The sequence below is a fragment of the Ixodes scapularis genome, unplaced genomic scaffold (assembly GCF_016920785.2).
Source record: "Ixodes scapularis isolate PalLabHiFi unplaced genomic scaffold, ASM1692078v2 PGA_scaffold0__279_contigs__length_252992795, whole genome shotgun sequence".
NCBI classification, from domain to species: domain Eukaryota; kingdom Metazoa; phylum Arthropoda; class Arachnida; order Ixodida; family Ixodidae; genus Ixodes; species Ixodes scapularis.
The window spans coordinates 233,177,444-233,190,657 of record NW_024609835.1 but is presented as its reverse complement, the minus strand read 5'-3'; the positions used below and the strand labels follow the sequence as shown (position 1 = coordinate 233,190,657).

At 45.4% G+C, this 13,214-nt stretch overlaps 1 protein-coding gene across 7 annotated transcripts in view; it reads left to right on the top strand.

Annotated features, from left to right (window-relative positions):
* LOC8054049 (mothers against decapentaplegic homolog 4) overlaps nucleotides 1-13,214 on the top strand; it is an 83,115-nt gene that overhangs the window by 17,528 nt on the left and 52,373 nt on the right. The gene's annotated exons all lie outside the window — the stretch shown is intronic.

Below are 13,214 nucleotides of genomic sequence, written 5' to 3'. Positions count from 1 at the left end.
ATCTTTGTACTGGTTATCCACGGTGCGGTGGGATACATACAGCTGATTTCAAGGACCTCGAGAAGCCATGAACACGGCTTTTAAGTAATGAAACGTAGAATCACGACAACAACATGACACTGGAGGTTAGGCGTGTATGAAGTCGGGAATCCGATTTTGCAGTATGTGAATGGTCCTTAAAAGGACCGCTCTGTGTTCTGGGGAATGACAAACAGAGTCCAAAGTTCTAGCCACTTTCAGAAGAGAACATATCCTAGGGGGGCATTAGTTCACGGTCAATTCCATTCTAAAGGCTGAACACCGAAGATCTCTTCACCCTCATCCTCGTCGTCAGCTTCGTCGTCGTCTCCACTCCTCCTCCGTGTCGCTTGCATCGAGGGGTATGATGACTGGCTCGAGGTTCGACTCTGGGACATCACATTCTCGAAACTTCGCCTCCATTTTTTTCACATGCTCTACACAGTCATGCCAATGGACAGCTGTTACGTTGTCCACTGCTTCCCTCAAGAGCTGCTCTGCGTCATTGGGCTTGAATGTGATGTTCTTGGAGGCTACCTCCTGCTTGACTCGTGCCCATATCAACGGTATGGAATTTAGTTTGCAATGGTACGGTGGGAGCCTCAACACTGTGTCCGGCGTCTGTAGCCATGACGTCAACTTTGTACTTTGTGTAATGATTCTTCACCGTTGCCAGGATGCTCAGAAGGTCTTTTTTCTTCATTGTGGCAGTCCAGTCTAGGTTCTTGGAAGAGAGCTACTGCTGGATCTCGCCCTTCTTTGTTGCAGTTGTGGGAACTGCTTTAGCCTTTCTGCTGTAGTATGGCGCGTTGTCTATAACAATTACGCTGTTAGGCTCAATGTGGTCCAGCAGATGAAGAAACCATGCTTCAAACCTGTTCGAGTCCATTTAATCGTGGTAGTCCCCCTTTTTCTTCCCACGGAACACGTCCAGGCAGCCGAACACGAAGCCAGTGTCACTACCTGCGTGGGTGACAATCACTGTTTCACCTTTTCCAGAAGGAACCTTTAGCCCGGTCGTCAGCCCAGACATGAAGGCTTGCCTTGCTGACTTTATGGTGCTGTCAGTCCACACCTTGTCAACTGTAAGGCCGGCGTTCACCCAGGTCTCGTCCTGGAAGTAGATCTTGCGGTTCTGGGCTCTGTGCTTTCCGATTGCTTTCAAATACCGCCGCCTCCATTCGACGACGTCCTCTCCCTCAATTAGGAAGGAGTTGCGATTCCGTTTCTGTTTATCGAAACCCATGTCCTTCAGCAGGCGATACAGGGTAGACCCGGCACAGGACGGCAGCACGTCGTCGTCTTGGAGACGAGCGGCGATTTTCCTAACGTTGGAATCCTCTCCGATGGAAGAAATTGTGCAGGCAGCTTCTCACGGCCGTCAAAGTGCACGCGTCGTGTTTCGAAATCCTCTTCCTTTTCTCAGCGAATTCCAAGCACTAATTTGAAGGAGATTTCACAGCTTTGTTGGCACGTTTGAAGCCACGCTTGATCTCGTAGACCGAGCTAGCACTGATCCCCGTTGCGGTGGCAGTCAGGTTGACAACTTCCACCACATTTTTTTCTTGGTACTGCCGCCGCATTTAAGAATAAACGTTCAAAACACACTGCCTTGTCTGGCTCAACAGGACATTTCCACTTGCGTGAAGTTTGTAGTGCACCCGAGGGGAAACGTCTTCAGGAAAGAGTGCTGACATCACGGACCGATCAGCCAGAGTTGTTGGAGTCGCCATTTTAGAAGGCGAGCAACAGTGGCTGGCCGGCTGGCTACGAACATCGATCCTCAGATCTTGTGAGGCGTTGAATTACGTGAATGCACGCGTACTAAGGCGGTGTATTATTTATCCTACTGAAAATAACAAATTTATTTAAGCTTAAATAACACTAGCTTCCCAGAGAGCAAACGTTTATTGGAACTTCTTCGCAGAACGGAATAATATGTGCGACGGCATGCGACCAATAAGCTTGCTACGAGAGGGACACACCCACTTTTTTCTTAAGGTGAAAACGAGTATAGGTGCAAATGTGGCCAATGCTTGGTGCTGCCCCACTTCATTCCGAAAATGCTTTTGCTAGAGGAAAATCGGCAGCAAACTTTCGAACCTACAGTTGACTGGCTGCATTACAGTGTAGACCGCATATTAACGTATGTCGCGGGAGTCGCGAAAATCTGCACTATAAGCGGTACTGCGCTATAACCAAAACATCAATTTTTCAGGCCATCTTTGTAAAACAATTTATTTTATATTAGATGAAAAATAAAGCTTAGTTTGAGAAAAGTCTTTATTTCACTAGACTAGTACACTTCTCTCTCAAGTGTGTCACGCATTTTGAAAGAAATGAGCGACTTTTGCCTGGCACAGCCTTTTAACGGTGTCGCGGGTTGCGGACGGACGTTGCGAGCGTTCAGGATTGCTAACCCTAATCACTTTTCTCCAGCGATGAAAACGCGTGAAAATTCGCATCCTTTATACGGTACGCGCCAGTAATACCTTCAACTTGAGCACAGGCATGAAATGCTCCAGATAAGAAATCCGGGCGATGTTCGAAAACACAAATGCTTAGAAAGCACCACTGTAGTCGAAGTAAACAAACACTATGACACGGGCGTCTCTGCCGTCTTGAGAGTGCCGCCATGACATCGCTGCACGAGTAGGTGGATCTTCCCTTCTAGTACGTGCTGGGTTATCAAAGCGACGCACGACGAAAAGTCACAGTCAAGGATAGCGCTTTTACGCGGAACGATAAGCTTCCACCACGCCGTCTACGTCAACGATCACAACCGACGCCATGTTTGCGGATAGAAGAAGTCGCCCCGCGACCGGCATGTAACGTGCGCAAACACTTTTCAACCTGCGATTGGTCTGTCATTGCGGTTTCCGACGCAGCGGAGCGACGCAAGATGTGAATGACACGTGCGTGCGTCCCTCCGTCGCTATGGCAACTGAAGCTTCTCTCTTCGCTTTTCCCCGCTTCTTCGAGCAACCTCCTTGCCCCGCGAGTTCCGCTTGCGGCTAGCGCCGCGCGCCGTTATCTTGGTTATCTAGTGTCGCGCAGAGAAGCGTGCTCGCTGCACCGGTTGGCGCGGTCGGCGGGCTGTTTCAGAAACCGCACTATAACCGGTATTTCCCTTCACGTGCCTGCATTTAAGCGGTATGTAATTACATAGAGTTCTATTGGAGGCGAACCGGTGGTTTAAAAAAGCCGCGTTATACCCGGTCCTGCACTATAAGCGATTACGTTGTAAGTGATCTATACTGTATTACTAACGAAAGAGCTCCCCCAGTAGCCCAGTGGAAAGACGTCCGCTTCACACGCGGCGTACCCGGGTCTAATCCCCAGTGTGGGCGTGCCGTTTTTTTTTCTCATACGCTTTGCAATACTTGCAGTTCTTTTTTGTCACTGAAAAACGTCGCTGAACTGAATGGTATGGAATTTCCTTTTTAACACCTGCGAACTCAGTGTAATCACTTTCCACAAAATGCAAGGAGCATATAAATCTGGTAGCGTCTGCTTTCCGAGGTGCCCGTAAATGTTTTACAGGAGTAAATGTTTTACAGGAAGTTCCGATCCCGTTGATCTTTCAGAAACTTGTGCAGACTCTGCCGCACAATGCCACTTTTTTCGGACGCAGGACATGTGAGGCAGCTCTTCATGCAACATCTTGGAGGTATTCTTTTTGGAGCCGATCACGGAAATTCACCATGGACACTCACTACTCATCTCCAACTCCTCAATATACCAAACAACTTACTTTAAGGTACAGAACAGCGAGCGGAACAAACATAACTGCAAAGGAATCGCACGGCAAACAGTTCCTGCCATGCTTGTCGTCTGCTGTGCGCAGAAAAAGAAGGAAAAAAAAAACGCAGAGGAAAAAAAGTGCACAGTCTGGTGTTGCCACGTGACTTCCGCCACTCACACTTCTTCAACTTCTGTGCGCGGGTTTCAGTTTTAGTTTTGAGCAGTTGCGTTTTATGGCTTTAATAAAAATATACGTGACTGTGTTGCAAAGTATTAATTGGGTAGTTTTCTGACACCTTATGAATTACCTGGCAAAAGATAAAAAAACTTTTTTGGGGGGTGTCAGTGTTGTGGTGTCTTTATAGGTAACGACAAAATATTTAAAAACTCAATTCAATCTTTTTTAATTGCTTTTAAGTTTATTCCAAGGCCATTGTTTTTTTGTTACTTTGAAATTGAATGCCAATTTTCATTGTCCACCAGACCTACAAGAAGGCTATCTCAGTCTTTCATACTTCACGTCGAGGTGGTCGGCAGTTGGAAGTACAAAGTTTTCCTTACATGTCCGAATTATAACTTACAACTTCATACCCTAAAGAAAGCTGTATACGCAGTGATGTGATTGCTGCGCCAGTTGCACCAAACTGGGCCAAGGGGCTAACACTGCTATACATCCTGCTACATTTTGCCAAAATATGGGTAATCTGCGCCAAGCCTGCGCCAAAGGACCAGTTTTGGTCGTTTTTCAAGACCGAAACCAAATACCGTGGAAGCCAATACTGGCAACTCCCGCGGAAAACGGGCGAAAAGTGATTGCAGCGCCCCTGGCGAGCTCGGAGTCTCCGCTGGCAGACAAAATCTCCAAATGCATTGGTTTTGCCTATCTCCGTGCGAGGTGACCAACGAAAAAAAATTGTCACGGACATTCGCTGCGTTGAAAGTTAAAAAATGGGTGCCAGCTCATGAATGAAGGACATTCTCTTCGGGTGGGAAAGATGTTACAGCTTTCTCGGCGCAATTTCGGAGTTCTCCCGAAGAAAACATTCTGTCACAACTTATGTAAGCCAAGCAAAACACGAATGTATGCCTTCGCGCTGTTTCGTGAAAAAGGGAAATGTACAAACATTTCAGAACATAGCTTCGTTTCAACTTTATTGTTCTTATCAGTCAATTCGTTTTGTTGTTGCAATTCCCATTTCTCATGAATGTCTTGCTTATAACCGTTTTGTCGAACAGGCGTTCTGGCTAATCCCGTTAAGATCGTCTCCGGATGAAAAGAGCAGAAGTCAATTTCGAACCACGTACGTTACGCCGATGTCAGTATGCTCCGAAAGAAGTCGTTGTGCATATGCAAATCTGACGCGATTATAGATTAACAAAAGCGGGGTTACGAAAAAAAGCAGACTTCTCGCGCTTGCAAAGAAAGAAGGGGAGAGCGTCGTAGCCCCGGTGAAAAAAGGTGATTTCAGTCACGTTATTTACAGTGCACAAATTCGGATTGTTAGCGCGGGGACGACCAACATCTGCTTCGCTGCTTCTTTACTTCTAGGATAAAGGCCGACACCCGTTGAACCGTCTCCACTCTTTCCATATTTGAGTCTTCTTTCTTTTATATTTTTGAGGCGACGCCACTCTGCCGCGTTATTTCTTCCTCCTGCTTATATGTTGCTGTGTATTTTTTTGTTGTTTTCTTTTTGCTTTCTTTTATTTTGCCCGACGCGTAAACCATCGCGTATCCTTGCTTTGTTTGGCTTAGTTTTTACTCACTTTCCTTCGCTTCGGCGCTTACTGCCCCCGGTCCGTCTGCGCTAGGCCCGGGCATTTTGAGGGCCGTCTGCAACTTTGCTGTTGTTGTTGTTGTTGTTTTCTTCCACTGTCGTCTGCAATAACCTCCTATTTTCGCCTTCGATTGAGTTTCTAATCCAAAATCGTCAAACGTGCTTTTTGATATTTATTAAATATATTAAGAAGTGTACGCTAGTTATCTATTTTTGTTAGAATTTTATTTGTATACTCCGGCCGGCACGTCTGCTACGGGTCATCGTTTGTTGATCAACCGGCCGCATTCGAGCATTCACCAGAGCATACTTAGAGATGGCAGGCATGCTATGTGCTGCCTACCATTGCAAGAACAAGTTTGTGCGATGTGGTGGAAAATCTTTCTTCTGCTTCCTACGTCAACCTACGGACACCTACGTCAACAAGTACTTGAATGCACTTTTAAACTGCTTCGTCAAGCGAACGAACGAACAACCCGCCAAAGTCACTGGAAAAAGAAATTCGAAAGCAAAAAAAGGTTACTCACTGCTAGCACATATAGTGCTGCCTGCGACCAAAACATTTCTGCGACTCTTTTTTACCAGGCAGTGTCAGCTGCACTGCGTTATTTATTTCCCCTGTTTTGTTTTCAGTTCGTACCTACGCCGCGAAAGCAAATAAAAAAATGTACAACGAGCAGCTGAAAAAAAAAAAGGGACGCTTTCTTCTTTTTTCATTAGTTTCGTCTGTTGATTCCGCTTTGTTTGTCGTGAACTCAACACCGGTGGCGACCACCAGCTATTCATTTGCTGCTTTCCATTTTTTTTTTCTTTTTTTCTATAAGCGCCGCAACGATCGTTTGAAATAGTTTTTTTGCTAGCTTCTTTGCTTTATTCGCCGTTGTTCGCTTCTCGTTCCCGTTTCTTTTTATTTTCATCGGGAATGGCGACACCATTTTTTCTGCAAAGTTCGGTAAGTGTTTGCACGGTCATTTTTATCCTTACTTTTTGTTTTGTTTTTATGCTCCAGCAGCTCGTGCGCTTGCTCTGGTAATATTAACATGTCGTTTTTGCATGTTTTAATGATTACGACGTAGTTCGAGTACCTAAACGCCTTTTTTCCGCTTCCCAGACGCGTTTCAAACGCGTGTGATCCCCTGAGAGGCGTTTGAGACCGCTAAATAAACTGCTCTATCTTTGTTTATGCGCGCGTTGTTATTCGATTGTCGTTGCAGTTGCGATCAGTGGATTCCGCTTTGCAAGCGGATTGACCGTAATAAATTGTTTCTGCTGTTAGGGTGACGAAACGGGGCTCTTAAAGCGCGAGGACGTCGCGGAGCCTATACTTTTCCATTGCGTCGACTGCTTCCGTAGACTCCGAGTCCGCTAGAGGCGCCACTGTCACGTTCGCCGCCGCTCCTATGTGTTTTCGGAGTAGTTTCCAGTATTGGCGAAGCTATATCGTATTTGCCGAAACTAAACTGAGTACCGTAATTGAGCACGCGTGAGCTAAGTGGCGCAGGCGGCCGCCCAACACAAAGTACCCTGCATCAATCGTGGCATTGTAACCCTGGAGCCGGGGAAAAGAAGGGACGTAGGACAGGCACAAAACTCCAATCTCAGTATTGAACCAGCTCGCCTGCACCCTTGCTTTAGTTACATTAATCGTCCATCCGGTCTTGCATGGTTTTTCTCGCCGTCTCTTCTTTCGCGCTCTCGTCGTCTCGTAAATCTCGTCTCGCGTTTTTTTTTTTTCTTTTTCTTTTTTTTTTATTGATAGATGCGCGCGTGTGCGGACGCTCCGACGCTAACGTGCTGGATACCAGCCATGCCGTCATGCTGTGGAACGAAATAGACTGATCTCACCAGCTAGTTTGAGTACGCCACCGCTGTCGCCATGCATCGTGGGAACTGTAGTTTTTCTGCACGCGCAAGAACCAAGCTGGAGGTCTGCGCGAGCAAAGCACAAGACGACACAAGCTGCCTCGTTCACGGGCGCCTACCTCTTTTGAACTACAGTTATGGCGGCGTCACGCATGCGCGGTACGCTTAGTGAGGTCGGTCCATTACATTTTTGCGCGGCAGGAGTTACTTTTTGAGCTGAAGAACTCCCTTCTGAAAGCAACGGCTGTGGGAAAACTATTTGGTCCCTGCCGGCCAGTCCGCACGTCGCTACAGATATGGGCCTTCCTAAACTGAAACATAAGGACCGCTGCATGTTCATCAACATGCAAGCAACATGCAACATGCAAGCGGCTTTTTCAAATTGCTTGGCAACGCGTACAGCACTGTAAACTTTTAAGGTGTCTCAATGTCTTTTTAAGACATTGAAAGTGGACATTATTTTCTAGCCTAAGCCAAAGCGAAGCTTGCAGCAGCTTTGCAGAAAGTTTCGAAAAGCAAAAAGTACCCGCTAGTTGTAATGCACCTTTTTCTTGTTTGCAATTTCGCATTACACTGCAGTAGCTATATATTTATATATATGTTTCACCAGTCGGAGACTGCTTCCGTTTATAGATTATATCACTATTCAACCTAATGCTGTGATATTTACTACTGGTCATTTTCAAATAAATTTTAATATGGGAAGTTTGCTTCTTATCTATCTATAGTGGGTACATAAATATCTATCATTTAACTGAAGCATTGCCAAATGTGTGCAAAAACCACCTAGGAGTCCTTTGCAAAAAATGCAAAAGACTCCTAGGTGGTCGAACTTGACCATAATTCGTTTATTTCGGCGAGCAAAGTGTCTTTCGTTTGTCCAGCACCTAAAGCGAATATTTGTATTTTTCTTAGAATATCTGCTCTGACAGCCACTTTCTGTGCTCCAAAACACTGTTTTAGCTGCTTCAAAAGCCACTTTTGCTGCTCCAAAACATTGTTTTGGCTACTCCAAAGGCCACTTTTGCTGCTCCAAAACACTTTTTTGGCTGCTCCGAAAGGTGCTCCAAAACGATGTAGACCAATCACATCACTGTATACGCAACAGGCACAAAAACAAAAAACAAGTGACACAAGGGGGCCTAATATGTCGAGTGTATATTCCTCAAGGCCGAATCGTCGATTAATTTGGTGGTTGAAAATTCACCTTCCACTTGAGTTTAGATGGACAGGAAGGTGTACAACGACATTAGTTGGACGTGGACAGGACGGTATACCTTCTTGTCCACATCATTTTTGGAGCAGCACAACCATATACTTGCGATTTCGTGTTATGACACAGTAGGCTTATTATTGAGAATGGCTCCCCAAATCTGGCATCTGTGAAGGCAGGGTAGTGCAGCATGATTATCTTGGGGTGACAGCGGTAGTGCAGTCTAACTGCAAATCAGGGATGTATTTACAGGTCAGGTTTGGGGTTTGAAGGGTGTCTGCAGAGAGATTGGGCATCACGAAAGGATGTAATGTCACGAGCAAAGCCAGACTTGGATTTAGCAATTTGCTCCTCACCGCTGCCTTTAACAGTACCGCTCCCCTGACCCCTGAACCCCCGCTCCCCTTGTTCAGAGACCACGGGGAGTTGGAGTGGGGGGGGGAATAGCTAGTAAGTTTGGACTTAAAATTTTTAAAAGTAGCTACATTGGGAGCTAGAATTCCCGAAATCGCTAAATTCAAAGCTAGATTAAACAAAAAAAAAAAGAAAAGAAAAAAAGCCAGTTTATTTGGGGTTCGCTGCAAATTGGCTGTTCCCAAAATTCTGCCGCCCTACCCAGCTGCCTACTCTGCCTATTGGTGAGTCTTTCCCTGAGCAATGCATTGCTCAGATCTATTTGGTTGTCCGAATAATTGCCATTCCACCAAATTTTAAACATTTCTTTTTTGAAAATGCTAGGGTATGTCACTTCTTGATAAAAAAAGTCGCCCTTGGGAAGCTTAGAGGAGGCGGCCGACCCCACCCTTAGATCCGCCCCCTTCTGCAATTGTACCCTCGAAACCTTGACGTGCTCGGCGACTCGCGAAGCGTTCAATTTAGCAAGTAAACTGCATTACAAACTTGCTCCAAGATTTCAGCAACACAGGCATTTGCCACAGCATGGAAGACACAAGTAAGGGGAAATTGCGGGCTAACTATTTTGTGAATTGGCCAAAGTACTCCTTATGGCTACATGAATTTAATTAGCATGACCAGGTTGTCACATTTGCTTTCGATTTGGAAAGTTAGCACCAAATTTTCTCACCACAAACAATACATTCTTTATGGTGTCCACTGACAGACCGTCCTGCTTTTGAAGTGCAGGAGCCAGTTCTCGAAAGGGTACCGAAGGAGCATTTCTTACGCTAATCAATATGGAGCCCTTAAATTATCCAAGACCCTTCATAGCAGGGGTAGTCGACCAACAACGTGCAGGTCTTGGTATTTTGTGTGCCGGCGTCGACTCCGGGAGTCTGATTTCCTCAGTTGCCAATGTCGGCAGATTTTCGGGGGAATTACGACAACTAGACCCAAAGCTTACCTAAGAGTGTGCAGTGTCCAGTCTGTCTGCCGATTTTTCGTTAGCCTTTTTTTTTTTGAGGAGGGCATTTGACTATGTGTGTACTGTCGAGAGAACAAAGTACTACTGAGTTTTTCCCAGTTCCAATTTTCGCCTGCCTTCGGTGTTTGGCTGAACTGGTGGTTTTTTGCCTTCTTCCTTCTGCAACCTCCATGCTGCATGGCAATCTGGCCCGCTCTTTGTAGAAGTTCCAACTGCTGCCGCAATGCACCTAAATGTCAAAAAATATTTTAAAATTTTTCTCGCATTCGTCTAATAAAGCTGATGCAAGGTGCCAGCTGGGGTTCGCTGATTTGGGAGGTACTTCATTGCACTGTGGAAATAGGTTCAAATGGATACCCTTGTTTCATGTTTCTGGCACTAAGCAGTTTTCTCTTGGCATAGATGATGGGTTTGGCCTTCTTGAGTTGTTATGCTTTGTTGCGGTTAAATCATGCGTAGCTTAGCGTCAAGCACTGCTGTCCGCATACATAATTCGACACGCAGTTATATTCCGTGGAAGCCTTTTAATTTGGCCTGGAGAATGTGACAAATTGGTGATCGCATGTTCCGTTTACGATCTTAATAAAATCTGTAAAAACCGAAAAGCCCGAACTGGAGCTCTCCTTGAATAAAAAAAAAGCCAAAGCTATGTGGGATGCAAATTTTGTGTTTACTGTTTCATTTGATGTTTACCCTAAATAGAACTGCCGCTGAACTGTCCATGGAGCTGTTTCATTTCTCGTAACCACATCCCCTACCCCATTTTAATTTCTTAAGGCAAAAATATGTTTTCCAAGTACAGTAAAATGCTCCTTCAAGGACCTTTCCGGTTCAACAAATATTTTCCGGTTCCCCGTCAACGGTTCATAGGAGTCAATGCATAAAAATTCTCACTACAGAGAACACTATTTCTTGTGCCGTTCCGCTTGAACAAAATTTTACAGAGCAATTCGAAGTTCAAAAGTTCAGTTTTCCGTATGGAAAACAAACTTAGCAGCACTTTGGTGCATTTCGGCACATAAAATATATCTACTATAAACAGTCTTGGGTAAGTTACTTTTAAAAAGTAATTCGTTACAGTTAAGGTTACTTTCAGAAAAAAGTAGGGAAGTTATTGTTACAGTTACCGCAACAAAAGAGTAACTCGTTACAGTTACGGCTACTTTTAAAAAGTAATGACGTTGCTTTTCAGTTAGTTTTCAAAAATGCTGAACAAAAACTACTTTCATAATTAATAGAAACTGTTTGCGCTACATTTATTTTGCATTTTGACTAAAAAGAAGCTTTTAGCGGCTCTGACCAGTAGTAAGCCCAAGACCACAGACGTCACATATCGCACACTTCCAGCACTGCGGGTCGCCCCCGTAGGGGGAGGAGGTTTTTGCATCGTCCGGTTAAAATATGATGCACTGATATTTAGTTACTCTCTCCGTGCCCGCTGGCTTGCCCAAACCCCAACAGAAGTGGAAACTGCAAAAAAGGTAGACGCTTAAATATGATTGCAGGGCCCCTTTAAGTTGCCATCCGTGCAGCGGATGCACAATGCCGCCTTAGGCTGGTGATGGAAAAACAGGAATTATAACGAAATCATCCACGTGTTTGCAGCGTGTCTTATTTTTTCTCACCGCAAAACGTAAACTATGCATCGCCGAATGCTCTGCCCAGATGTTGCGCTAGCAGTCCGGACCGGGTGCCAAAGTTTTAAGAACAAGCCATTATCGTATTGAAAAGTTACGTTATTTTCTGAATCTTTCAATGGGAAATTGAGGCCCGTTCTGGTAGCTTGCGCCATTTAGCAAGGCCCGCTCCCCCACCCAAATCAAACAACCATTTTTTTTTTTAGTTTTTTTTGGATTTATTTAGGGCCAGAGAACCCTATTTATGACATTGTCACACACTCAAACATAAATGCTGTACCGGCCTTGAAGGAGCAGCCACCAGTTTCCCATAGAAAATTATATAATTATAATAAAAAATGGTATGAGCAAAAATTGCTCATATTATTTGGACTGGATAAGGATTTGTCCTTATACTTTGTCCTCTGATTTAGGTCGCCGTAGGTATACTCCAATGGAGACTGATCATTCGGCAATGCATAGTTTATCTTTGCCATCATAAAAACACTAAACTCTTTCATGGACATCCTGTACTTGGGGGTGTGGGGGGGGGGGGGAGGAGGAGAAGTGTGGCACGTTGGACCCCAGCCTCCTCCCTAGAATTTGAAAACTCTCTGCCTAAGCACTGGTTCCTACAACTGCCACCCGCAGCTGCAGACTGGCAAATGCATATTTTTCTTCGTGATTGCGTGATGGAATTGCAGTATTTCAGGAGAAGGTGGCGCGCTTTCTCCTGCTTGTGCCAAGATAAACAATAAAGAATGCTCGAGATACACCTAAGTACTTGCTATGAGTTGGGAATGTGGAAGCATGCACGTCATTCTTCCGCTCTCTTATTTCATCTGGAGCGTATTTGCGTTGACGGCGGAGCGCGCCCTTTCCTCGCCGCTGTGAACTTGGATGTTTCGTGTTATCAGCGTGCTGCCGCTCACGCAGCGCCATGGGGTGGCGGTCGTTGAAACTGACATGCAGTGGCCAATGAGAGCCTTGTTGATGCGCGCCAGCTAATGGGACCGAAGCTGAAATCCATCAGCTTTACTCTGCTCCTTTGAAATCGAGGAACTAGCTGCCGTTTGGCTAGGCTTTTTGCATTTTTTCATAGCTGGGGCTGGCTTCACTTGGAGAAAAGATTTAAAGTGCCATTTGGCGCGGTTTCAAAGCTGATGACGTCGGCTCGCTCTCTAAGGCCCAGTTAATGCTTTCGCATTAAAAAATCCGAGCTGCAGATACTTTTGGCGCTGAGTTTGCTGCACCGCACTTTTACCGCTCATTCACACTGGAAGTGGATCCGCGTTCGCAAAGCGGTTGCGATCGTGGTTGTATAAAGATCCAGTACAATTGCACGCGCACTTGATGTCATAGAGTGCACGTGCAAGTGTTTGTCGATTACAAATGTCTTTAGTTAAAGCAGTGTCCCCGAGTTACAAGGTATAATTTTTTTTTTCTCGATATTATGCATAGTTTCATAAATATCACGGCATAAAGGTTTGTTTCAGGGATCTCCAGGAAAACCGAAACTATCTGCTAGAGGGGTGGCAATACTGATCATCGGCCGTACGGCCGCGATCTGACGTCGCCATGGTGTTACCGTATGCGGTACC